The following is a 24,518-nucleotide window of genomic DNA, read 5'->3' on the forward strand; positions in this document are numbered from 1 at the left end:
CTGGGACAAACTGGGGGGCTATGTTGCGCTTTTTGGACTCCCAGGAGACTAGGGAGAGGGAAGTGACGTCAACGACACAGCAAACGCAGATTGGGTGTTGATTTCGTTTTCTTCTGTCAACATCCAATCTGCATTTGCTGTGTCGTTGACGTCACTTCCCTCTTCCAAGTCTCCTGGGAGTCCAAAAAGCGCAACATAGCACCCCTGGGAGAGAGATTTGCGATTAGTTGCGTTCAAGTAGCAATTACATTGAGTAGCCCCGTAAAGTACACTAAGTCGATAGGATGGAAGCATGGGCGAGTTGGTGAACCATACTTGGCGGTGACAGCGCAGGAAAAATTAATCTCACACCAGACACTCAGGAAGACAAGCACACGCGCTGAACTGACAACTCTTGTGTATTCGACTGCTTCATTTTTCTCTTCAACGTCTGGGTTGACTTTTCAGAACGTGATAAGTAGAAGAAGTAGCACGAAATACAAAGGAAAATTCCAAAGAGAAGGCAAAAGAACAGTAAAAGAGAAGACAAATGAAGAAACGGAAAAAATATCTAAACGAAACACTTTTACAAATCGTCCCTCTCCCTCATCGCTATCATTTAGATAGAAATTGGAGCTCTTTGGTCGACAGCGCTATAGAAGGACTACTTACACACTTTTCCTTCAGCTGTGCTATCCTTTCCGCTTCCTTTGTTTCTCTAGTCAATGCGTGTCTACTCCTACTTATTGCAGAACAATTTTCAAAATGTGCTATGCAGCCACAATCGCGACAATGAATTTCCAAGTGTCCAGCTACGACTCGGTGGGTGTTACAAAAATGCTCTCTTAAACGATCATTCAAACACCTTCCAGTCTGGCCTACATACTCTCTACCACATGAGAGTGGGACAGAATATACGACTCCTTCAGTACAATTTACAAAGCTCTTTTGGTGCTTTTTCGAACAACCAACTTCCCGGTGTGCCGATCCGTTTACCTTCCTGCACAGGCTTAGAAGCTTATTTGGTGCTGAAAAAGCAACATTAATGTTAATGCAGTTACCTATCTTTTTTAGACCGTGTGAAACTTTATGTATATATGGAACAACGGCCATCCTTTTCTTTTCTGTATTGCGTTTAGGTCTTTCACCCCATCTTATTCTCTTTAATAAATCCTCTACCACGGCTGTAAGTAATGCACTAAGATATCCTGTTGACTTCAACCTGGCGATTTGAGCATCAAAGCTAACCTTAAGTGAATGATTAATTTCAATAACAGGGGCCCGAGGCTCTCCCGGGTTACCCTGTTCGCCTAAACGGCTCTGTAAGGTGGCCAAGTCACCTACGAGTGGAAAGATGAGCTCCATCGGGAGCAGTACGACGGCATTTGATGGCCGGGTTTACAAGACGACATCGGAATCTTCCGACTACAAGGTTATACTTCCAAGACTACCGCAAGGTATGCTCGTCACCAACTCACTATTCTTGCATGCTGACATCACCAAAAGGCCGTTCAAGGCAAGCGACTTTAAGGACGCAATATTTTCCATCGTTGATCGGAAGGACGTCCTGGGCTTAGGCCAGTATCAAATGAGCCACGTATGGATGGTGACCTTCGGAAATGCTGCAGCAAAGCTCAAGATCAAAGCTTACGAAGAGTTCATTATCAAAGGAAAAAAGTGCATAATAATCGATCCATTCAAAGAAGAGATCAAGATGAAGCTTTTATGGCTGCCCATTCCTATGCCAGACTCCGAAGTGAGGAAGGTTCTAGAGCCGTTCGGGACAGTCAAGGACATGAGAAGAGAAACGTGGAGATTTTCAGGACTCGAGGATCTCCAAACAACAACCCGAGAAGTGACCCTCGTCCTGAAGCAGGACCTCACGGTGGACAAGACCCAAACCTCTTGAACGTGTACGGGTCCAATACGCTTGTCGTCATCCCTGGAAGACCACCGCTCTGCCTGAGGTGCAAAGGAATCGGGCACATCCGCCGGCAATATTGCGCTCCTCGCTGCACGCAGTGCTGGAGATTTGGTCACACAAATGATGAATGTGTAGTGACGTACGCCTCAAAGCTCCAGGGAAACGCAACACCGGATGCTGATCATAGCGAACATATCATGAACGTGGAGGAAATGTTCAATGAGGAAGTCGAACGGGCGCAAACGGGCGATGACCCAGCCATCCAGAACAACGACCCTCCTTGCAGCCTCAGCGAAAGCCCAACGGAGGAACAAAGGTGCAACGAAAGCACCTCCCCCACACCGCACCCAGAACCAAGAGAAGCTGCTGCAAGCAAAGGGAAAGGGCTGCGAAAGTAATCCCTGCAAAACACGAAGGTGGCAGAGATCAAGAAGGAAGAACACCATCGCAAAAGAGCCAAGGTTGACACCAGCGAGAATTTTATGGGAGAATCGGAAGCCATGAATATTCTGCTGGACTGCACCGAGCCGCAAATACGGCTGGAACCCAAAGAACAGCGGGTGAAACCCAAATTAAAAGACCGAAAAACAACCTACCCGGCAGCTTCCGAACTTGACCCAAAGCATGTATAGGAATCCCCTCACGACCACCCAGATAAGTCCCTTCACAATTTGCAACATAAATGTGCGAGGGATAAATTCGAGGAAAAAACAATACCAACTTTTTCGTTTTGTACAAAAATATGACAGCGACATTGTGACCCTGCAGGAAACAAAAGTATCCGAACAAAACACCTTATTTTCAAGATGCAGTTCGTGGAAGGATTCCTACGATCTGTTTCACTGCCCTGCTGTTGACTACTCTGCAGGGTGTGCCATTCTGTTTAAGAAAGATCTAAAGTACAAAATGTGTAGTATTCTCCAAGGGGCTGACAGTGGTCGTCTAATGGTAGCTAACATTATTTTGCAAGATCAGCCCTGGCGCATAATTGTTGTGTATGCATGCAATAACGCAGCGCAAAGGGAAAGCCTTTTCTGTCAGGCTAGAATTCACGCCAACACAAGATTTAACGTGATTCTGCTTGGGGACTTCAATTGTCTAATAAATAAGAAAGATAGAGTTCCACCCCTAACCATCGTAGATCCAAGCGCTGAAGCCTTAAAAGCATTGGTTCAAGACCGCGACCTGATAGATTCAGCAACAGATCACGCACTCTGTTTTACACACTTTCAAGGGTCTTCCTATGCACGTTTAGATAGAATATACGTATCTGGGTCAGTTAATACTGCACTAAGTAACTACAACGTGATCCCTGCATTCTTCTCTGATCACTGCATGGTGCAAGTGCGTGTAGGTATAAAAACACCCCAGGAGAAATAGAAAACAACCGTCTTGGTCCCTTTGGAAACTGAACGAAAGGCTCCTTGAAAATGACGACTTTATAAAAGACGTAGAATCAGAACTAGAGATACTTGAATGCACCAAAGAAGGCTGGTGTCAAAAATGGGAATCTTTTAAATTGGAGATAAGAAAAATGGCAATAGAAATATCATCAATTGTTGGGTATCATGAAAAAATAAGAGAAAGGCGTCTGAACAATGATATCCTTTACCTGTACCGTTTGGAGTGCCAAGAGCCCGGAATATACAAGGATTAAGTAAAGAATATAAGAACACAAATTAAAGAGCACGATAAAATACGTTATGAAGGCGCTGGTGTAAGAACGCGTACTTTGGAATTAATAGAAGGAGAACAACCAACAAAAAGATTCCTTAACGTGGAGAGAGAATATACCAAGAAGAAACAGATAATGACATTAAACGAAAATGGTCGCGCACTGAACGATGAAAAGGAAATAGAAGATGCCTTTGTTTCGCACTACGAGAATTTATTTGCTGCAAGACCACATTCTGTACCAACCCAAATGAAGGACTCCCTCTTACTAGAGCTACCGAAACTTGAACCAGATATGACTAAGATTCTAAATACTCCAATTGACGTGGCTGAAGTCGAACTGAATATAAGAGAAATGAAGTCTCGAAAGGCCCGAGGACCAGACGGTTTACCGACCAGTATTTAAAAAAAAATAAAGCAAGAAACTATCACCCATATTCTTAAACGTTTTTGAGGAATCATACCGACACGAATGCTTACCTCCATCGTTTCGGAAGGCACACACAGTACTGATACCGAAGTCTAGAGATCTAGACAAGAGTCAACGAGTAGACGGTTATCGACCAATAAGCTTACTAAACGGCGACTATAAAATTTTTGCAAGGGTACTCGCCGGACGCTTACAAAGCGTGATAACGTTTTTGGTTGGAGACCATCAGACGTGTTCCATCAAAGAGCGGAATATACATACAAACCTCCACATCGTCCGGTCCATAATAGAGATATGCCAACGAACACAAGAATCAGTGGCTATTCTACAACTTGATCTGGCCAAGGCCTTCGATCAAGTTCAACACTCGTTTCTTTTCGATGTACTCGCACATATGCAAGTAGGAGAAAACGTCATGCATGGAATCAAACTTTGTTATACTGGAATCTCAACGAAATTGATTGTTAACGGAGCTCTTACAAAGTCCATACAAGTACAACGCTCGGTTAGACAAGGATGTCCTATGTCACCACTTCTTTTTGGCCTCTATCTCGAGCCCCTCTGCAGATACATCATAAACGATAGCAAAGTTCAAGGTTTTCGCCTTCACAGCTGCGAAATCAAGCTTCCTGCCTACGCTGACGACCTTGTGCTGGTATGTTCTAACAAGCCCAGCATAAAAAACGCGATGCTATGCGTTTCTAACTACTGTGCCGTGTCTGGTGCGTCAGTAAACAAGGAGAAAAGCTGTGGCTCGTGGTGCGGGGAGTGGGGATCGACACCATCTACATTTGAGGACATACAATGGTCTACAACGATGCCAAAGCTCTTAGGAGTCCCGTTGAGCGCAATGGAAAATCCCAAGCCTATGTGGGACACAGTAACAAAAAACGTTAAAACAGCTGCCAATATGTGGAGTTTAAGATATCTATCTTCTTTTGGAAGAGTTTCTGTATGCAACATTTTCCTCTTGTCAAAGCTTATGTATCTTCTGCAGGTTATACATTGCTCAAGGACGACGGTCAATCTGTTGAACAGAATATTGGCTACGTTTATTTGGAGGTCACCATACGAGCCAATGAGGAGGTCAAACTTGTTTCGAGAAATTCACGATGGAGGACTTGGTTTAGGTCATATTTTTGTTAGGCAGCTAATTGTCAGATGGAAATTTTTTGCACAAGAACAGCATCCTTTTTTAGAATTGTGCAAGCATTTCTTCTTAGCAAAATATATGGCAACACCAGGTGATGATTCAACAACCACATGTGCTTTAATATCATTAAGAGGATTTTATAAGGAAGTAGCGGACACATTGTAATTTCTAAGAACAAGGTTTGACCAAGCCTTTTTGGCCTCGTGCACTAAAAAGAAGCTAACCAAACATCTTCTAGTTTCATTGTTCCGAGATCCTGTATTTCGTGTTTTTCCTTATGGGCCTCCACTAAATTGCAAACCGGATGTTTTAAAAAGGGTTAAACTAATACCGATACCACTGAAGTGTAAAACTTTCTTTTATCGATTTCACTCTCGTACCACAACTGTAAAAGAGTGGCTCGACCTACGCGGGATGGAAACATACGGTAGCACTAATTGTAGACTTTGCAAAGTTACCGAAACGTTCACCCATGCCTTTATTCTTTGTGTCGACGCTGTATTCTTTTGGGATGTTTTCAAACGGACGCTGAAATAAGACTTTAAAGTGGGAGAGACGAATCTTCGCTACTTGCATTTCGCCGAAAACCTCGATACCATTCAAGACATCTTAGTAGTTCTAGGTCTTTACAGTTTGTGGAAAACGCGTAAAGTGGATAATGAAGCAGGTGTCGCAAAGCCATCGTGGGTAAATTTTAAAAATATTGTCATTCAAGTAGGTCAGGGCATATTGGCACGCTGTGATGAAAATGATGGATGGAAAGACGTCGTAAAAAATCTCAGTCGTTCTCCTGATATTATATAATCGACGACAGCACCAGTCGACCTAGAAAATATCATTGACACCTTCCTTTTTGAGATGAGCGTTGGGGTTTTGTAAAATTCTATTGTATAATGTAACGAGAATGAAACGCACTGCTTGTATGTAACGAAAAGGTAACTCATTGCATGTATATAATGTAACGCATTGCTTGTATATAATCAAACGGAAATGTAGAGCTCTCCCTGTATATAGTGTAACGCAATAATGTAAATTATAGTTTTAAGCATGCTGTAAATAAACGTCTTAAAAAAAAAGAGATGGAATAGCATAGGGGTTACGAATAAAAAAAAAAAGCATAGGGGTTACGGTGTCCGCGTTGTGCGCAAGTGGACTCGGGATCAATCCGCGGTGGGCCAACTTTTTTCTTTTTTTTCTCGAACATTTTGTGTTGTTGAGGCATTGGCGATATTTACGACATTTCTTTTTTGCGATGATGTTGTCGATGAAACTTCGCAGAACTATACGGTATGGGTCTCCCTTTCCGGAGGTGCGATCGGGGACAGCGGGGCTTGGGTTGCCGGCTGGACGCCGCGAAGCGGCGTGTACTGGTTAAGTTTTGTAATTAGCAGCCGATACTGTCGCCGCGAAGCGGCGTGAACGCAGGCGGGGGGCTGTGTTAACGAGCTCCCCAGTGATACACGCGCCGTTCGAAAAGGGTGGCCCGAGCGGCATGAGCTCTGCGCGGAGTGCGTATAGCCATTGCGTCCGAAATGCACTCCGGAGTGCGAATAGCTTTACTCCTCTTTGGTCCCATGATCGACGACCGATATTTGTATATCGTGTGGCCGTACAGTATGTCCATGTCGGTCACCAATATGCAACGTGATGTCGTATTCTATTCCAATAACCGTAAGTTCTATCGGGATATTGTGCTCCGATATCGTGCTGTATACCAATAACCGCAAGTTATATCGGGATATTGTGCTCGAATATCCTGTTGTATACCAATCACCGCATACTATATCGGGATATTGTGCTCCGATATGAATTCCCATCGTGCGTATTGGGTTAATCGGATAACAATAAGTTTTTATTGGTTTCCATCATCTTCATTGGAATACAATATTTCCAATTAGCCGAGTTCATATTGGCCTTTTTCAATAGGGTTAAGTGACATCAAGCCATGCTAAATTATTTTGGAATAGGGTGGAGAGGAGTGGGTAGAGTCAATGAGGTGGAGTCAATGGGGTGGACAGGAGTGGAGAGTCCTGGAGGTTAAAGGGACCATGAAACGATTTTGAAATTGAACTTCATCCACCGCATGTCGTAAAGGGTGTGAAAAGAATACAAAAACAGGGAGCCAAAAAAAATTCTTCACTTTAAAACTTTTCAAAGAAAACCGGACTTTTTTGGACCTCCTTTCCTTTGAAAGCTTTCTGCCTTTTCACAGCGATGCACCCGCGGAACCGGAGCACGTCAGCCAAATCCACGTCGCATATTGGGTAAAAGCCTACCTCACCAGCACCGCGATCATAAACAATAAATAGCCGGCGAATGTTTCCTAAAAGTTTTGTTAAAGAATATTCAGATCCACATTTTGTAGCATAATTAGAGATGTGACGAAAATTGCCGAATTTGATAATGCTCAGAACCAAGCGCCATTTATCGTGTGCTAAACGAAGCAAGAGAAAGACCCTACTGCGCCTGCGCATTCAATCCCCGAGCGTCGTCTGCTAAACGGGTTTGCTCCTGGTCGTGCTATCTTCGCGGAGCAGACTTTCGTTTTCTGGCTGCTCGAGTAGCGTTTACGTTGTTTGTGGTCAATCGCTCTATGGCTATGCCGAAAGGCTGCAGTGTACCGAAGTGCCGGATTTTAGTTCCTGGTGGTTAAAAAAAGTGAAAGCCGTTAACAACTCCCTGGAACGCTGAATTGGAGCGCAGCTCTTGAGGAGGAGGAGGGAAGGGTACGGAGGGGAGGGTAGACCCCTCTTCCTCCTCCCCTCATTCTTGAATATGCTTCGGGGGGTCACCTGACCTGGGGGGAAGGGGGTCACGTAACCTCGGGGGGGGGGGTCACGTGACCTCTGGGGGAGTCACGTGACCTTGGGGTGACTTTGGTGGGCCACGTGACCTTGGGAAGGGGTCATGTGACCTCGCGGTTACGCCGACGGCGACGCCGACGCCGCTCAAGCCGGAAACGGGTGCCTAAGAGCTGCGCTCTAAAAGGAACAGTTGGACTTTCACCGCTTGCCACTCGATGGACCAGGTTGTCACAGAATTCGACTATCTTTCTCTATTTTGGAGTTTTCGTGAGGGAGCGCATCCGGTCGCCCCTTGCCCCGCGGATTGAGAGGGAGAGCTGGGGCCATCGCCTTGTGCTGTTTCGCGGCCCCCGCTAATTGGGAACCCGCGGGGGAGGTCCCCTCTCGAGGAGGGTGCGGCGGAATGTTTTGTCCCCAACTCGGGCGGTTTCTTCTTTTTTGTTGTTGTTTCGACAAGGAAAGGAATGAGAAAGTGAGGATTTCGTCTTAGTTTCGAGCCGAGTCAAGTCAGTGTATGCCGAGACTGGACCGGTGGGTGGACTCGACGCGAAAGTTGAGAGCCACAGCGAGTGCGGCGGAAGGCGGAACACGGGAAGAGCTTGGAGCGGCTCTGCAGAGTAGAAACATCGGTTCGAGAGTAAATGTTTCTGGTACCCTCTCTCTCTTCCCTCTGGCCGAGCAGAGAGGGAAGATGGTTTCTTTGTGTCGACTTCGGGCAGAAGATTACACATGATGGGGACAAAGGCAAGTTTGGGAGAGCCGTATCTAGGTCACAGCGGCTCAACAACGGGCGAACAGGAAGTGGCTGACGCTTTTGGTGTTGAACCGGTGGGAGAGGCCTTGCGCGTTGTTTTCTAGCCACATAGTCTCCAACCAAGTCGCGTGTCTAGGTGGCAGCACATATTCGCCAAAAGGTCCACTACGCCGCAGCTTGTTTTGCGGTCGATTGGAGAGAAAGAAAAAGTAGATTTTTTATTATTTTTTTTTGTGTAGAAGTTAATAAACCGAAACGAAAACAAATGCTTGTTCGGCATTCAGTGGCCATTGAAGGTTTAATGTAAAAGTTATTTGGGCAAAAGTAAAAAGGTCATTTCATGGTCCCTTTATTAGCGGAACACCATAATCGTTTCTCGTAGCAACACGATCTCAGGGCAATTTGTGATACATTTTTGTTGCTGCCAATTTCTTATACGTAATACCCCCAAGGGGTCTTGAATAAGTAGATAAATAACGTTTATTAAATTTTCCTCAAATTATTGGCGAAACAGTATTGACGTTTAGACCATACGACGCTAATTTACCTCTAAATTTAACGGGGAAGCTGAATTGATTTTTAAGTCCCGCAACGCTAATTTTTCTACTGAACTTACCAGTGAAGTGTACAGATAAATAGACGAACGGAAAAAAAAAAATTGGACGTAGTGGATTTTGTTCCAAAATTAAACGAAGTCAGCAATAAAGCTCTCGCACGCAAAGAAACTTGATAGGGCATTTAAAACGACATATGTTTTACAAATACTGCAGCCACTGCCCAATCGGGGGATGATTACGACAGGGGTTTGAATATCGGGCCTTCAAGTGTGTAAATACTTGTGCATTCAACACGCATTGATGGCAGGCAGTTCCACTACTCAATAGACCCTTTCCGAAATTCAGTGCCATCTGGTGGTTCGTAAAGCAGTTTAGATTTTGCCATATCAGTGGCGGAAATGAAATTGTATCGGCACCGTCACTTTCGCAAGCCAACGGCTAGCGAGGAATTGTTCAGTGTGAGTTCTTTCTCGACCATTTTCACTTCGATGGTGACCAAAAACCTGCATTCAGAACAAAGCTCCAACCCACTCAGATGCCTCGAGTAAATTATATACCCCAAAGTGCTTTAAAGCCGATTGTGTGCCGCCCACAGATTGACTGAATCTAAGTTATTAGAAATAAACGCTTACGTAGCTCTTGCGTTTCATTGCTACGTCGCGTCGTACTGACCTTCGGAATGCACAGGCCTCGCATCATCCGCTTAGGAGTATCTTCAACGTCTTCCTCTATCAGTCACTAGAAGGCTGCCATTGGTATGGCACAGATGCCGTTCCACAGATGATGATAGTGATCAAAGTGGCCAGACTGAATTTCGGAAAGGGTCTATTGTATTACCAAACAACAGCTTTTGAAATAGATTAGGTTTTGCGAAGTATGGGAGTATAACTTCGCATTAATTTATTCTTGATGGTCTCTGCGGTGTGTAGTTGATAAATGACCACCATATGACAAGAAATATATGATGTCTGGTGTTTTTTTTTCAAGTAAAAGTAAAACAACTCTAGTTTAGCTGGTTTTACATAAACCTTTCTGACGATGAACGGCGATTGACTGATGAAAAAAGTTTAGCACAAAATGTTGTAACCACTCCAGCTTCGTAACGTTTTTGATGAAATATATTAATCCCGCAAACTTAAGCCGTACTCCGAGACCTCTAACCAGAAAACAATACGCTTCGACCTGCGCATTCAAAGGACACGCCTTTAATTTTTCTTCGCAAAAAATCATAGCTTTCTGAATGATTTAGAAGGTATGCGTAACAGGCAAAGATACATAACCGGCAAAAATAGGTAGCTGGCAAAGATGCCTAGTTTGTAAATACAGGGCGCGATCACAATGTTAAGAGTTCGATTTTGTGGCTTAAAGGTGGGTTTAGACGTGTGCAACGGCGTTAGCTACGACTCCGTCCATTGTGACCGGAGTGACTGGAACGACCGCTCAGCACCGCCCGTGCACACTGTTGCAACCACTGCGACAGGCGGAGCTACTCCGTCACATATGGCGGTCTTTAGCAAGGCTGCCGCTCTCTCTGCCGCCGTCAGCTGCTTTCGCGATGCCTCTAAGGAGGGGACGCATTGCCACTCACGGAGAGATATAATTTGGTGATCGCATAGACGTTGACAACATTCAGGAATGCCTCTACTAATCACTTTTTTAATAATGAAAACGTGTAAATATTGCCGCGAGCGCAGCTGACCAAGAAGGCAGCGCGCTCGTCGTCTAACGGTTATCGCGCGTGCTTTCCACGCTGAAAGCCAGGGTTCGATTTCTGGCCGCGGAGGCGCATTTTTGTTGACTCTGTAAAGTAGTGTTCTGATAATTCGAGAACCATGTTGCTTGTTCGAGGCCAAAATGCTCTACACGCCGAACCTTCTACGCCGATTATTCCAGAAGCCCACACGTGTACATAAGGGGCTCCGCGTGGCGATCTGCATTCAGTCTCGCCCCAGCGTTCGACTCTGGTGTTACGCCGACTTCGACGCTCTGTTATCATCTTTTGTACCCTTTTATTTTTGGCACAAGTTCGCCACATTAAACGTTTATTTATTGTTTTTCGGTCACCCCCCGTGACATTTTGGTGGAGGTGCTGGGTACCGCATGCCCGTGCAGGGTTCCCCTCCCAGGGCCCGCAGTGCAAGCCCGATTCCAAGCCCGGTGAGAAGACCACTCAACGCGGAGCCTGAAACTCGGACCAGTCACCGCACCCAAGGTCTACACCCGGAATACGGACTTCTGCCACCCAGGACCAGGCAGCCAACGAGGCCGACGATGGACGACCAGCAATCGCAGTCCCCGACCGCCGCCGCCGTCATCTACCTGCCTGTTGCCCAGCGAACCCCGACGACCTTCCAGGGCGAGACCCACGAAGACGTAGAGGACTGGCTTCTGCACTACGAACGTGTAGCACGCCATAATGGATAAACCACTGAGCAGCGCCTCCAAAACCTCTACTTCTCCTTGGAGGGTACCGCGAGGCAGTGGTTCGAGAACCACGAAACGTCGCTTACGTCGTGGGACACCTGTATCGCTGGCCTCAAGGAGATATTCACGAACCAGACACGACGACAGCGAGCGGAAGACCTCCTTCAAGTGAGAACTCAAGGGCCCAACGAAACGGTCACCAGCTTCGTTGAAGACGTCCTCCGCCTGAGCAGCCGCCCCGACCTTCAGTCCACCGAGGAGAAGAAGCTGCGCGTCCTGATGAGAGGAGTGAGGAGTGACATCTTCGGTGGCCTTGTTCGCAACCCTCCAACTACTGTCGATGAATTCATCGCCGAGGCAACTAACATCGAGCGGGCCCTGTCAATCCGAGCCACACACTACAACCGACTCGCCGGCACGCCTGCTGCTTCGACGCTGACGTCTTCCCGATTCGACGAGGGCGGCATCAGCGCTGACAATCTTCGTGCAATTGTCCGCGACGTCGTCCGGGAAGAGCTCAGGAAGCTGCTGCCTGCTGCCAACCCGCCGGCTTCGCTGTCGATAGCCGAAGTGGTACGGGAAGAAGTTCAGCGGGCAATTCAACCGGAGACTCCTGCCAGCGTGGCCGCAGCCGATGGGCCGACAGTGACTTACGCCGCAGTGGCCCGACGACCGCCGCCAATTGCTCAGCATTACCCGGTCGCGCCACGACGAGACCCACGAGGCGTAGCCCCGACGCAAAGACGAAGTACCTCAGTACGACCGCCGAGAACAGCCGGCGCCAAGGAAAACCGACGTGTGGAGGACGGCCGATCGGCGCCCGTTGTGTTATCATTGCGGTGAGGCCGGCCACATTTACCGTCGATGCCCCTACCGACAACTGGGCTGCGCGGGTTCCACCCGAACGACCCGCGCCCAAGGTACGATGAACGCCCTCGTGACATCGAAGAGTACCTCCGACGTTTGCCATCCTAAACGCCGCTCCGCCGTGAGTCCCGCTCACCGTCGCCCAGACGTTCAGCGTCTCCAGCGCAACGACCCCGCCGAGAGAGCCTGTCTCCTTTGCGCCGCCGGGAAAACTAGGTGCGGCAACGCCTGGAGGTGGCGTTGCCGACGACCGTAGTAAAGAGCCTCCAAGAACGACGGAGCGCTCCCACTCTCTCGACGCTACGGATCACAACGACATCCCTGCATTGGTGTCCAACAACCTAAACGTTATAATCGACGGCCACGACGCATTGGCACTTGTGGACACCGGAGCAGACTACTCAGTCTTGAGTGGGAGGCTCTCTCGCCGCCTGCGAAAAGTCATGACGCCATGGGATGGACCCCAAATAAGAAACGTCGGAGGACATCTCATCACGCCCGTCGGGAGATGCACTGCTTGCGTCGAGATCCACGGTGAAACGTGCCCTGTGAAGTTCGTCGTTCTGCAAGACTGTTCGAGGGACGTTATCCTCGGAATGGACTTTCTCTGCGAGTATGGCGCCGTCATCGACCTCGGGGCAAACCAGTTGACGCTGCGAAAACCTGTTTTACCGCCGGTGGAGACCAACAAGACGTCAACCGCGATCCGAATTATCGCCGACCATGTGAACCTACCGCCGCGGTCGAGTGTTTTCGTCACCGTTATAACCGACGCAGCCATGCACGGTGAAGCTCTTCTGGAAGGCAGCGTCAAATTGCTCACCGAAAAAGGAATTGGTGTCGCAAGAGGCGTAACGGATCTCCAGGAAAGACGTACAACTGTTCTTGTGACGAACATTCGAGAAGAGCCGCAGCACCTAACGAAGGGTGCCACCGTGGGCCACGTCGAGGAGCTTCAGGCGCCAGTCGTGGTCACCGCAATCTCCGAGGAAACCTCGTCGCCACAGCAGAAGAGCACGACGCCGCCACCGCTCGACATCGACCCCGAGCTCCCAGCTACGAAGTGCCGGCAACTGGCTGATCTCCTTGCCGAATACAGTGACTGTCTTACCACGACATCGAAGATTCGCCAAACACCAATGGCGAAACATCGCATTGCTACCAACGAACGACGCACTTCCTGTCCACCAGTCGCCGTATCGAGTCTCCTTAAAGGAAAGTGATTCAAGATCAAGTCCAGGAGATGCTCCACGACGACATCATTCAACCCTCAGGAAGCCCATGGGCGTCCCCAGTCGTCCTTCTAAAGAAGAAGGATGGAACCCTGCGGTTCTGCGTGGACTATCGTCGACTGAACGCTGTGACTAAGAAGGACGTCTATCCGCTCCCCCGCATCGACGATACGTTAGACCGACTGCGCCACTCCCGATATTTTTCGTCGATGAACCTGAAGAGTGGTTACTGGCAGATTGAAGTCGACGAGCGTGACCGGGAGAAAACTCCTTCGTCACTCCCGACGGACTGTACGAATTCAAAGTGATGCCGTTCGGACTTTGTACAGCATCAGCCAGCTTCCACCGCGTCATGGACACCGTGCTGGCAGGTCTGAAATGGCAGAGCTGCCTCGTCTACCTGGACGATGTCGTGGTATTCTGCCGAGATTTCGACGAACACCTCAGACGACTTCGAGCCGTGCTTCAAGCCATCAAGATCGGCGGCCTGTCACTCAAGCCAGCAAAGTGTCGGTTCGCCTATGGGAACTACAGTTCCTTGGCCACGTCGTGAACAACAAGGGCGTTCTACCTGACCCCGAGAATGCGCCGTAGCTGCATTTACGACGCCGTCTGACAAGAAGGCCGTGAGAAGATTTCTCGCGCTCTGTGCCTACTACAGGCGCTTTGTTCGAGACTTTGCCAAGCTATCCGCACCGCTGACACACCTCACGAAGGACGCCGCAAAGTTCAAGTGGACAGAAGAACACAAGAGGTCATTCGACGAGCTCAAACGAAGACTCCAGACGCCCACGATTCTTGGCCATTTCGACCAGTTTGCTGAAACCGAGATCCACACCGACGCAGGTAACACCGGACTGGGTGCGGTACTAGTCCAAGTGCAGGACGGAGCAGAGCGAGTTATCGCATACGTATGTCGGACGCTGTCTAACGCGGAGATGAACTATTCAACGACTGAAAAGGAGTGCCTCGCTGTCGTATGGGCAATAACAAAGTTTCGCTCATATTTTTATGGAAGTTCTTTTCGCGTGGTCACAGACCACCACTCGCTCTGCTGGCTGGCGAATCTGAAGGACTCCTCCGGACGCCTCGCTCGGTGGAGCCTACGACTGCAGGAGTTCGACATGACCGTGGTGTACACGTCCGGCCGGAAGCACAATGACGCCGACTGCCTGTCAAGGGCCCCAGTCGAGGCCGGTGCTGCCTGCACCAAAGAGGACGACGATGAGTGTTTCCTCGGCGCTCTGGGTGTCAGCGACATGGCAGCACTCCAAAGAGACGACCCTGAGCTGCGAGCACTCATCGAGCATTTAGAGGGACAAGAAAGCGTCGTTCCCCGCGGTTTTGTACGAACACTGCCAACCTTCTCCATCCGACAAGGCGTGCTGTACAAGGAGAACTTCAGCGACAACAACACGGCTTGGCTCTTGGTGATCCCTTCCAGTCTTCAAGAAGAAATTTTTCAAGCCTGCCACGATGACCCGACGGCGGGACAGCGTGGTTACAGCAGGACTCTTGCAAGGATACGCGAAAAGTACTACTGGCCCAACCTTGCGAAGGCAGTACACCACTACACCCGATCTTGCCACGAGTGTCAACGACGGAAGAAGCCACCGACGAGACCGGCAGGACTTCTTCAGCCTATTGCGCCGCCATTTGCTCCGTTCAAGCAAATCGGTATGGATTTACTCGGACCTTTCCCACCGTCGACGAAAGGAAACCGATGGATAATCGTCGCAACCGATTATCTCACACGGTACGCCGAGACAAAAGCCCTTCCATCAGGAACGGGTGTTGAAGTCGCCAAGTTTTTCATCGAGTCCATCGTCCTCCGGCACGGCGCTCCCGAAGTCCTGATCTCAGACCGTGGATCATCATTCATGGCCCAGCTGACGCAAGAAGTCCTTCGTCTCAGCCACACCAGCCATCGTCGCACCACGGCGTACCACCCGCAGACCAACGGGCTGACGGAGAGACTCAACAAAACCATCGCCGACATGATCTCCATGTACGTCGACGTGGAGCACAAGACATGGGACGAGGTGTTGCCGTACGTCACATTTGCCTACAACACGGCCGTACAAGAGACCACCGGAGTGACACGCTTTCAACTGGTGCATGGGCGCAAGGTAACGACAATGTTGGACGCTGTGTTGCCCCACGAACCGGCTGTCGACGTAAGCGACGATGCCAGGTGGTTGCCCAAAGGGCAGAAGAAGTCCGTCAGCTCGCCAGACTCCGGATTAAAGCCCGACAAACGCGTCGACACTAGCCGCTACAACCTTCGTCGTCGGGACGTCCACTTCCAGCCCGGAGACAGGGTTTTGGTCTGGACACCCATTCGTCGCCGTGGTCTCAGCGAGAAGCTTCTCAAACGCTACTTCGGACCCTACAAAATAATCCGACGCCTCGGCGATCTGAACTACGAAGTTCTACCCGACGGAACGCGCCCATCTGCAAGACGCCAGCCACGACCCGAGGTGGTGCCCGTCGTCCGGCTCAAGCCGTATTACGAACGATAGAACTCTGGACTTTCGTCAAAGAGTGAACTTGTGACTCGCGAGTCTGCTATCCTTTTGCTGTGGATCTGTGTTTTCGTTTTGTGCTGCATCGGGACGATGCACTTTTTAAAGGGGGGGATAATACCGCGAGCGCAGCTGACCAAGAAGGCAGCGCGCTCGTGGTCTGACGGTTATCGCGCGTGCTTTCCACGCTGAAAGCCAGGGTTCGATTCCTGGCCCCGGAGGCGCATTTTTGTTGACTCTGTAAAGTAGCGTTCTGGTAAATTCGAGAAACATGTTGCTTGTTCGAGGTCAGAATGGTTCTACACGCCGAACCTTCTACGTTGATTATTCCAGAAGCCCACACGTGTACATAAGGGGCTCCGCGTGGCGATCTGCATTCAGTCTCGCCCCAGCGTTCGACTCTGGTGTTACGCCGAATTCGACGCTCTGTTATTACCTTTTGTACCTTTTTATTTTTGGCGCAAGTTGGCCACATTAATCGTTTATTTCTTCTTGTTTATTTATTGTTTCTTGGTCACCACCCGTGACAATATTCGCATTCTTAAAGGGATACTGAAACAAAATTTCGAGCTCGCAAAATAAGCCTGGACGGATAGGCGGGACGCTGAAAAACCCACAAACATCACTCATACAGCGATATTTCTAACGGATCGCCGCATTTTTGGAAAAGAAGTGCGCGAGTGAACACGGCCGGCGAGGCCGACGAGAGAAGTCACGGTCACGATTCTCATTGCCTCTCTTCCTCGCTACGTCTCGTCAAACTGGTGAGCCGAAGCGAGGAGGAGAGAAGCGAGGGCCACTTCCCCTCATTCTCGCAATCTCCAGGAGGACATTGATGCCAAAGCACTCGCTTGATCGCGCCCTTCTTTTCCAAAAGTACGGCCATCCCTGTGAGATATCGATGAATGAGTGATGTTTTGGAATTCGTACCGTCCCGTCAACACTTCTGCAGCCTTATTTTGCGAAATCCGAATTTCGGTTCAGTATCCCTTTAAGACACATCCTCAAACACAGAAGGCACCAGTAGTACCTTCAACTTGAGCAGACGCAGGGAATGCTCGAAATTGAGAAGTGTGGCGATCCTTGAGGGCACAACTGCTAAGAAAGGACCACTGGAGTCGAGATAAACCAACAAGGCAGCACGAACGTTATTGCTGTCTTGAGGGTACCGTCACGACATCGCCGCACGAGTAGACAGATCTTCTCAAACGGGCTGGTCTATCATCGCTACACACGACGAAAATTCACAGTCAAGGATAGCATTCTATGGAGAACGAAGACCTTCCACCACGCCGACCCCCTCGACGATCACCGCAGACGCCAAGTGTTTCGGTAGATAGCAGGAACCACGACCGTCAAACAACGCGCGTTGCCGAGCTCTTCTGGAAGAATGACCAAAAGATCAGCACGGCTCGAATTCTTGCGTTGCGAAAGAACACGAACGACACGGCCATTTGGCACTTCTCGCGGCGTTGCCACGGCAACTCGCCGTTCCAACCGGTTGCACTCGTCCGTGAGCGAAGCGGCTATTCTGAACGCAAGAGTGTAAACGGCCCTTAAGAAGGGGGGGGCACCACGGTGATGCCTGCGTCACAGTCGAAGGCTGGGACCTCCCTGTCTCATTATGCCAAAAGTCATCCTAGAGTGAACATTTGGAGCCGCGGCACAAAGATTATATAACCACGTGTTCGACGACATTGGTGATTTAAACCTAGATTGCAGATGAGAGCGAGAGCGAACATGAATTCTGGGTCAAACTCGGGAGACCTATAACAGAGATATTTGAAACGACACAGCAAGCTTATGTCAAATCAGCGAATTGTGCGAAGTGTTTTTGATTGTCAACTCGCGCTTCAAGAATGGAACAACGGTCACACAGAACATCATTCAGCAATAAAAAAGAAACGAGCGTGGTAAACGTTTTTTTGTTTATAAGTTAAAGCACGCTATTTTAAAATGTTTTGCCTATTTCGATTGTTTCTTTATTCCAACCCAATATTTTTGCTTAAGTAAAATTTAATTTAAAAATTTTTATAACTACCAGATATGCCACGGTGTTATTTTTTTCTCATTCCCTAGTACTTGATGTACAGAACGTTGGCAGTTAGGAGAACGAAGGAACATATCAGGATCATAAATCACATAGAAGCTCTTACCCCGAATAAAAAAAGAAAAAGAAGAAAGACTGGAAACGGAAAAGAACTGTAGCGTAACCAACACAAAAAGAGATTGTTTTGTCAGTTGCGCGCCTACCGAAGATGTCTTGCGGAATAAAGCGGCATTTGAAAGTCTCTTCTTACTCGGAGACTCCATGCGCCCTTTAACGCCAATTTAAGATGCCCTTAGGGATACACTTTTTCATTTCTGAAAACTCTGACGAAACAATTAAATTCCGAGTGTTTTTTTTTTTCATAAATTGATCTGATGACAGATAGCGGGACCTGATATTCCGCCAACGTCTTTACGCATGCATCCTATTGTTATCAAGTATCGTCATCGGAGGTATCGAAACGGTCTACTAAAACCCCCATTAGAGCCGTTTAGTAAATCGTTTCGGTACTTCCGATATGAATGCCCGATAAGGCCACGGCGGATGCGGAAACGTGCTGGCGGAGGATAGCGTATTGTTAACAGAGTCGTTGGAATAATCTACTAAAACTGTCTATTATTTCACTCGCAGGTTAATTTTTAACAATTCAGGTTCCGGTTGAAATATGTGGGAAATAAAAATATCAGTTCATTTCCGGTTACCGAACGATAACGGCTTACGTGACTGGTAGCCTACGTGACGGGTTATTTGGCGGGCTAGGGTTGCAGTTTTAGTGATTGGGTTGGATCATAGACAAGCTTTATCCGTACATGGTGCGCTAGTTTTGCCGCAAGTCTAAGCACATACGGTAAAAAGTTCAAAACAAAACAAAACAACAAAAGAAAATCCAAACAACGTTGCGCAGAGAAATTGTCAACAATAAGGAGCCCACTGCCATCTCTGCCACAGAGGGCGGAGAGAGCATGCGGAATATTGGGAACACACCTGCACTGCACATGCGTTTTCTCAGCGTCTGGAAAGTGGTCACAAATTTAGAAATGAGGAGAAGGAAAGGAAGAAAGAGTATTAAAAGTGAACAAACGTTTTTTTAAAGAGACGTTTCAACTACAGTAGACTCTCATTAATTCAAACTCTCTTAATTGAAACTTATGGATAATTCAAACTAACATGCAGGTCCCGTCCTATGCGTCTCCTATGGGAGGAAACTCCCGGTAATTCCAACTTTGTTTTATTCAAACAGATTTTCATTCCCCCTCGAGTTTGAATTGGAGAGATTTGACTGTATAAGTTAATTGTTCACTTTACGCAGGTGCAGGGGGTACTCGGTGCAGGTGGGCGGTAATAAAGCAAAATAAAAAAAAAATAAAAAAAAGGAAGAAAGAAAGAAATGCGCTCAAAATAGAGTCACGTGAAGCATGAGTGCAGCTCTTTCCAACGCTGTTTTCGGTCGTCCTGCTGGGAAATCGTTTCACAAGCATTCCGTATACCAAGAGCAAAGGACCGGCATCAGGTTTGTACGCAGCATTGTTTTCATTTCGTCGGTTTACTTTCGGTAGGGCTACAACTTTATTAACGGTTTTCAAGTCCTTTTACTTTTCACTAATCGAGACTGCGTGCCGCCTTCTTGCTTTTGATTTTGGAGCTTAGTTAATCAGATTATAAAAATGAAAAAAAAAAAAATCCGTATATTGTACTGTATCTTTAGTACTTAATTGCTTCTAACTCACATTAACTTAATATTGATCAACAGAAGTAGAGGAATAGTTTTCAAATACCCTCGAGTTAATATTTTTTATTTATATTTATATATTGATCTGGCATCAGTCTATGCGAACGATTTTAACAGAAATGGTGATTGCAACCACACTTTGAAGAATAAATAGCAAACGAAGTAGACGCGAAAACGCTGGTACGCAAAATGCAAAATACAAAAAAAGGCATCGAAAATACAATATTATATGTGTTGTTACGTACAATAGTTAGGCTGCTTATATATGGGACGAAAACGACTCGGGATCGCCGAGAGAAACAACAGTATCCGGTAATACGTTTCACTCCCGCATCTTGCGGAAAGAAAGAATGTTAAACAATATTTATTAAGCGAAAATTATTGTACGTAACGCCACTGGTTATTAGGAGTGATATGCGACTGATGAAAGGTTAGGTAATTTGATCGGTCAATGAGCTGTGAATCAAAAAGAATTTCTGACAGGAGGAAACTGGGAAGGGGCCCCTGGAAAGTTTGTTGTGAAAACAAAAAAGTATGTGCTAAATAAATAAATTTATTTATTTTTTAGTATATACTTTAAATAAATAAATAAATAAATAATGAAGTTTATATCTTTAATACCCTCAGCTCAGCGCACCGTGGCGATTTGTAAGCGGAATAGGAGAAGCCTTTTTAAAATAAGTTTGGAAAACACATTTTTACCCTAAATTAACCCAATCACCCCCCCTCCCCACAAAAAAAAAAAAAAGAAATCGCCGGGGGACCTTATTGACCGCAACTCCCCTCTTTTTTTCCCCAACAGATTTTCCGGGGGCTCTCTCCCAGTTTCCTCCTCACCCCTACTCCTCCCTCTCTAATCCTCCTTTCTTCTTTCCCCCTCCTCCTCGAGCGTAGTGCGACGCCAGTTGAATCAACGCAGGTACAGGTATCAACTGCTTTTGTGATTTTGTCGCTACAAATACTGGCAACGATATAAAATATTTGCTAAAGGAATGCTTATTTTTTGCTCAGCATCAAAAATGTATTGCAGCAGGTGGTTATTTGTGTCAGTTGGTTCAATGGTCTGAAAACGTAGAAAGGCGCCGAAAACCACAAGGAAGAAGACAAAGTAAGTCATACACAAGGGACGGAAATGTCTTCTGGATAGATTCCTTTTTTCACTGAACCGCCTATGCCGGGTCCTAAGCAGAAGCTTTCTTGACTTTTGTAGAAATTAAGCGGAAGACCTAAAGAAAAACGTGATAAATCGTGCTGTAATGTACTGTATGTACGTTCGGCATTATTGGATGATACCTTGGCTTTAAGCATGGCGCTGAAATCTGTGCTAAAAGAATCTAAATGCAAGTTTTATAACGTGACAATGCAAAAGTTTATCCGTGAGTCACCGCAAAAGTTTTGGAGGCATTTGGCAACAGCCAGGAAGTCAGTTTCCGAGGTCAAAACTGAGCAAGGAATTATAAACGACAAGCGAGAGATTGCAGTTCAATTCAACAAGTTCTTTGCAAGCGTCTTCACAAAAGACGATAAGCAGTCTGTAGAGTTTAGATCACCAGCTCAAATTCCACTGGCTGATGATGACCTGCAACTGACAGTTGAGGGTATTTTGGCTTTGTTGCTTGACATAAAAACTTCCAAATCCATGGGACCGGAAGAAATTCCAAATTCTTTTCTAAGGCGATATGCAGTGTGGACGGCAATGAATTTGCACTTAATTTTTAAAAAGTCGATTTTGACTAGCACTGTATCGTATGACTGGAAGATCAGTAAGATAATTCCAATACTGAAAAGTGGAGATGCTAAGTCAGTATGCAATTATAGACACATCGCGCTAACGTCTACATCGTGCAAAGTTCTTGAGCATATTGTTTCTAAATATATTTGCTATCCCCCCTCATTTTTTGCTATTCCCATCATATAATGCATCGCCAGATGCCTTTGAGGACAATTAATGAAATGAAATGAAATCGAATAACGTCCAGTACCATCACGGCTTCCTTAAGGGGCTGTCAATGGTCACGCAACTAGTAGAAACCATGCATTATTTTTGTAAGGTATCGGATCGTAACGTACAAACAGACATCACATTTTTAGACTTTAAGAGGGCATTCGACAAAGTGAATCATAGAAAGCTCTTATTTAGATTGATTTCCATCTTGGGAGATAATAAGATTGTTTGGTGGATTGAGGCCTTTCTAGATAATCGTCGACAGTTTGTAAGTATTGAAGGGTTAGCTCGGGGACGAATGTGATGTGAACTCGGGTGTTCCACAGGGTTCTGTCCTGGGTCCCCTGCTGTTTTTGGTTTTTGTTAATGACCTTATCCAAGATTCACCTCTAAAAGCCAAATTATTTGCCGACTATTGTGTTATTTATACTGAAGTAAGGTCCGTTAATGATCAAATTATGCTAAACGAATATTTGTCCCAGACCAATGAATGGTGTGTAAAGTGGCAAATGTCGATAAACTTAGACAAGACAGTATGTATGACGATCACTCATAAACGACAGCCGTTAGATTATATGTATATGCTGCACGAAAAAAGCATTAAGCCGAGTGTCAGAGTTTAGATACCTTCGTCTTACAATAGCCTCAAACCTAAGTTGGACACCGCACGTTAGCAATATAATCGGAAACGCAAATAAACGATTAGGATACATCAGGCGTTCTCTTAAACTCGCTTCCTCAGAAACAAAACTCACAGCATACAAGGTGCTAATAAGGCCTTTATTAGAATACGCATGTGAAGTCTGGGACCCGCATGTTAAATATCTCGTATCAAATCTGGAGCAAGTACAACGGCGTGCGTTACGTTTTGTTTTTTCTTGCAATAGACGGCTGGACTCACCTTTTTATAAAAGGGCAAATCTACCCGTCGTTCAAGTGCGGAGGAAGCAGAAGCGGCTTAACCTTTCTTATAACATAATGAATAACTTGGTTCTAGTAAATAAGCAACAGTATATTAATGAGCGCATGTCGCCTATAACCCGCAACAAGCACGCTCGGTGTGTGGAAGAGCGGAAGTTTTTTAAGGACTGTTTTAGGGATTCGTTTTTCTTGCAAACAGCGCGACAACGGAACAAGCTACCGGCACACGTCGTGACCGCTGAAATTCGAGAAGAGTTTAGTTCCTTTATTTCAGAGCTTTCTGACAGTAGTACCTAGAGTTGCCATTTCATCGTTGTGTTGAATACGTGTTATTTATCTGTGCATTTTGATCGCGTTTATTTTTTCGTGTTGTGCAAAATCCACTCCTATCTTAGTCCTGTGTAGGACCGATAGTATTTTAAATAAATAAATAAATCGCTAGTCCTAGTAACACAAAAACATTCGTAACTTACAACGGGGATGAGTTGAACTAGTTGGTTATTATAGATCACGGTGGAACCAGCTGAACAATGAAGGAGGGAGAAACAGAAAAGACAACCGCCCGCTGGACTACCAACTATTTGGTTGCAACAAATGAATCCGCATAAGAACTAGTAGAAGAGAGGGACGATTTATTGATATAGTTAATAGTCCAGCAGCCGGTTGTCTTTTCTCTTTCTCCTTCCTTCATTGTTCAGCTGGTTCCACCCATCACATTCGTAACTATCTACACCTTTCAAAACAACACCAACAAGTATAAGGATATCAAGGTTGTTTCAGTGGACATAGAAGCGGCTTGTTATACATTATTACGGATGAAAACTATTAAACGAATTGAAATCTAAAACTAATACGGCGAGCAAGTATTCCAAAATGAGTCTTTCGCGCACCGGAAAGCACAGAGGAGCGCGCCAATCAAGGGGGCAGCATAGAGAACGCGTAGGGATTGCGCGATGACGAGGCAGCCAAGAGCGCTTTGGTCGAGCTTGGGGGTAAACCTTGGGGGCGTTGGGGGTAAACAAAGGCTGGAAGTGCGCAAAGAGCAGACGAACTTGCAGGCCCTATTGGTATTGAATCCGGTAAAGTTCTGCTACAGTGGCTTAAAGGGGGTAGTGTAACGAACGAAACCGGAGATGCGGAACAGCGTTGGAAGACGGCCGCGGGTGGCGCTGGCGCTTGCAGCACTGTCGTTCCGGCTATGGCTCCGGCTTGGCCTTTTAGCCAGCTTGGCTCCTGCCAGCTCCGGCCGATTCGCAGCTGTCGACTACCCCACCGTCTGCTAGTTTCCCATTTTTAGTCCCCTACGAACATAAAGCATGTCGGTGGGAGTTCACTGGAAACAAATAATTTTTTCGAGGTATTTCTATTAGTTCTACATCAATTAGTTATTAGTACATCAAAATGTGCTGCAGATTGACATTGCGCAAAAGACGGTTGCCGTTTTGTACTACCGGTGTCATATTCGTCGACAGCTCCCATAACCGCACGACCGAAGGCAAAGCGCGCCCATTTTCTCGCCATCGCGTACCGCACGCCTGTGCGAAGCTGAT

Source organism: Ixodes scapularis, unplaced genomic scaffold (assembly GCF_016920785.2).
Source record: "Ixodes scapularis isolate PalLabHiFi unplaced genomic scaffold, ASM1692078v2 PGA_scaffold3__209_contigs__length_174095766, whole genome shotgun sequence".
Taxonomy (NCBI): domain Eukaryota; kingdom Metazoa; phylum Arthropoda; class Arachnida; order Ixodida; family Ixodidae; genus Ixodes; species Ixodes scapularis.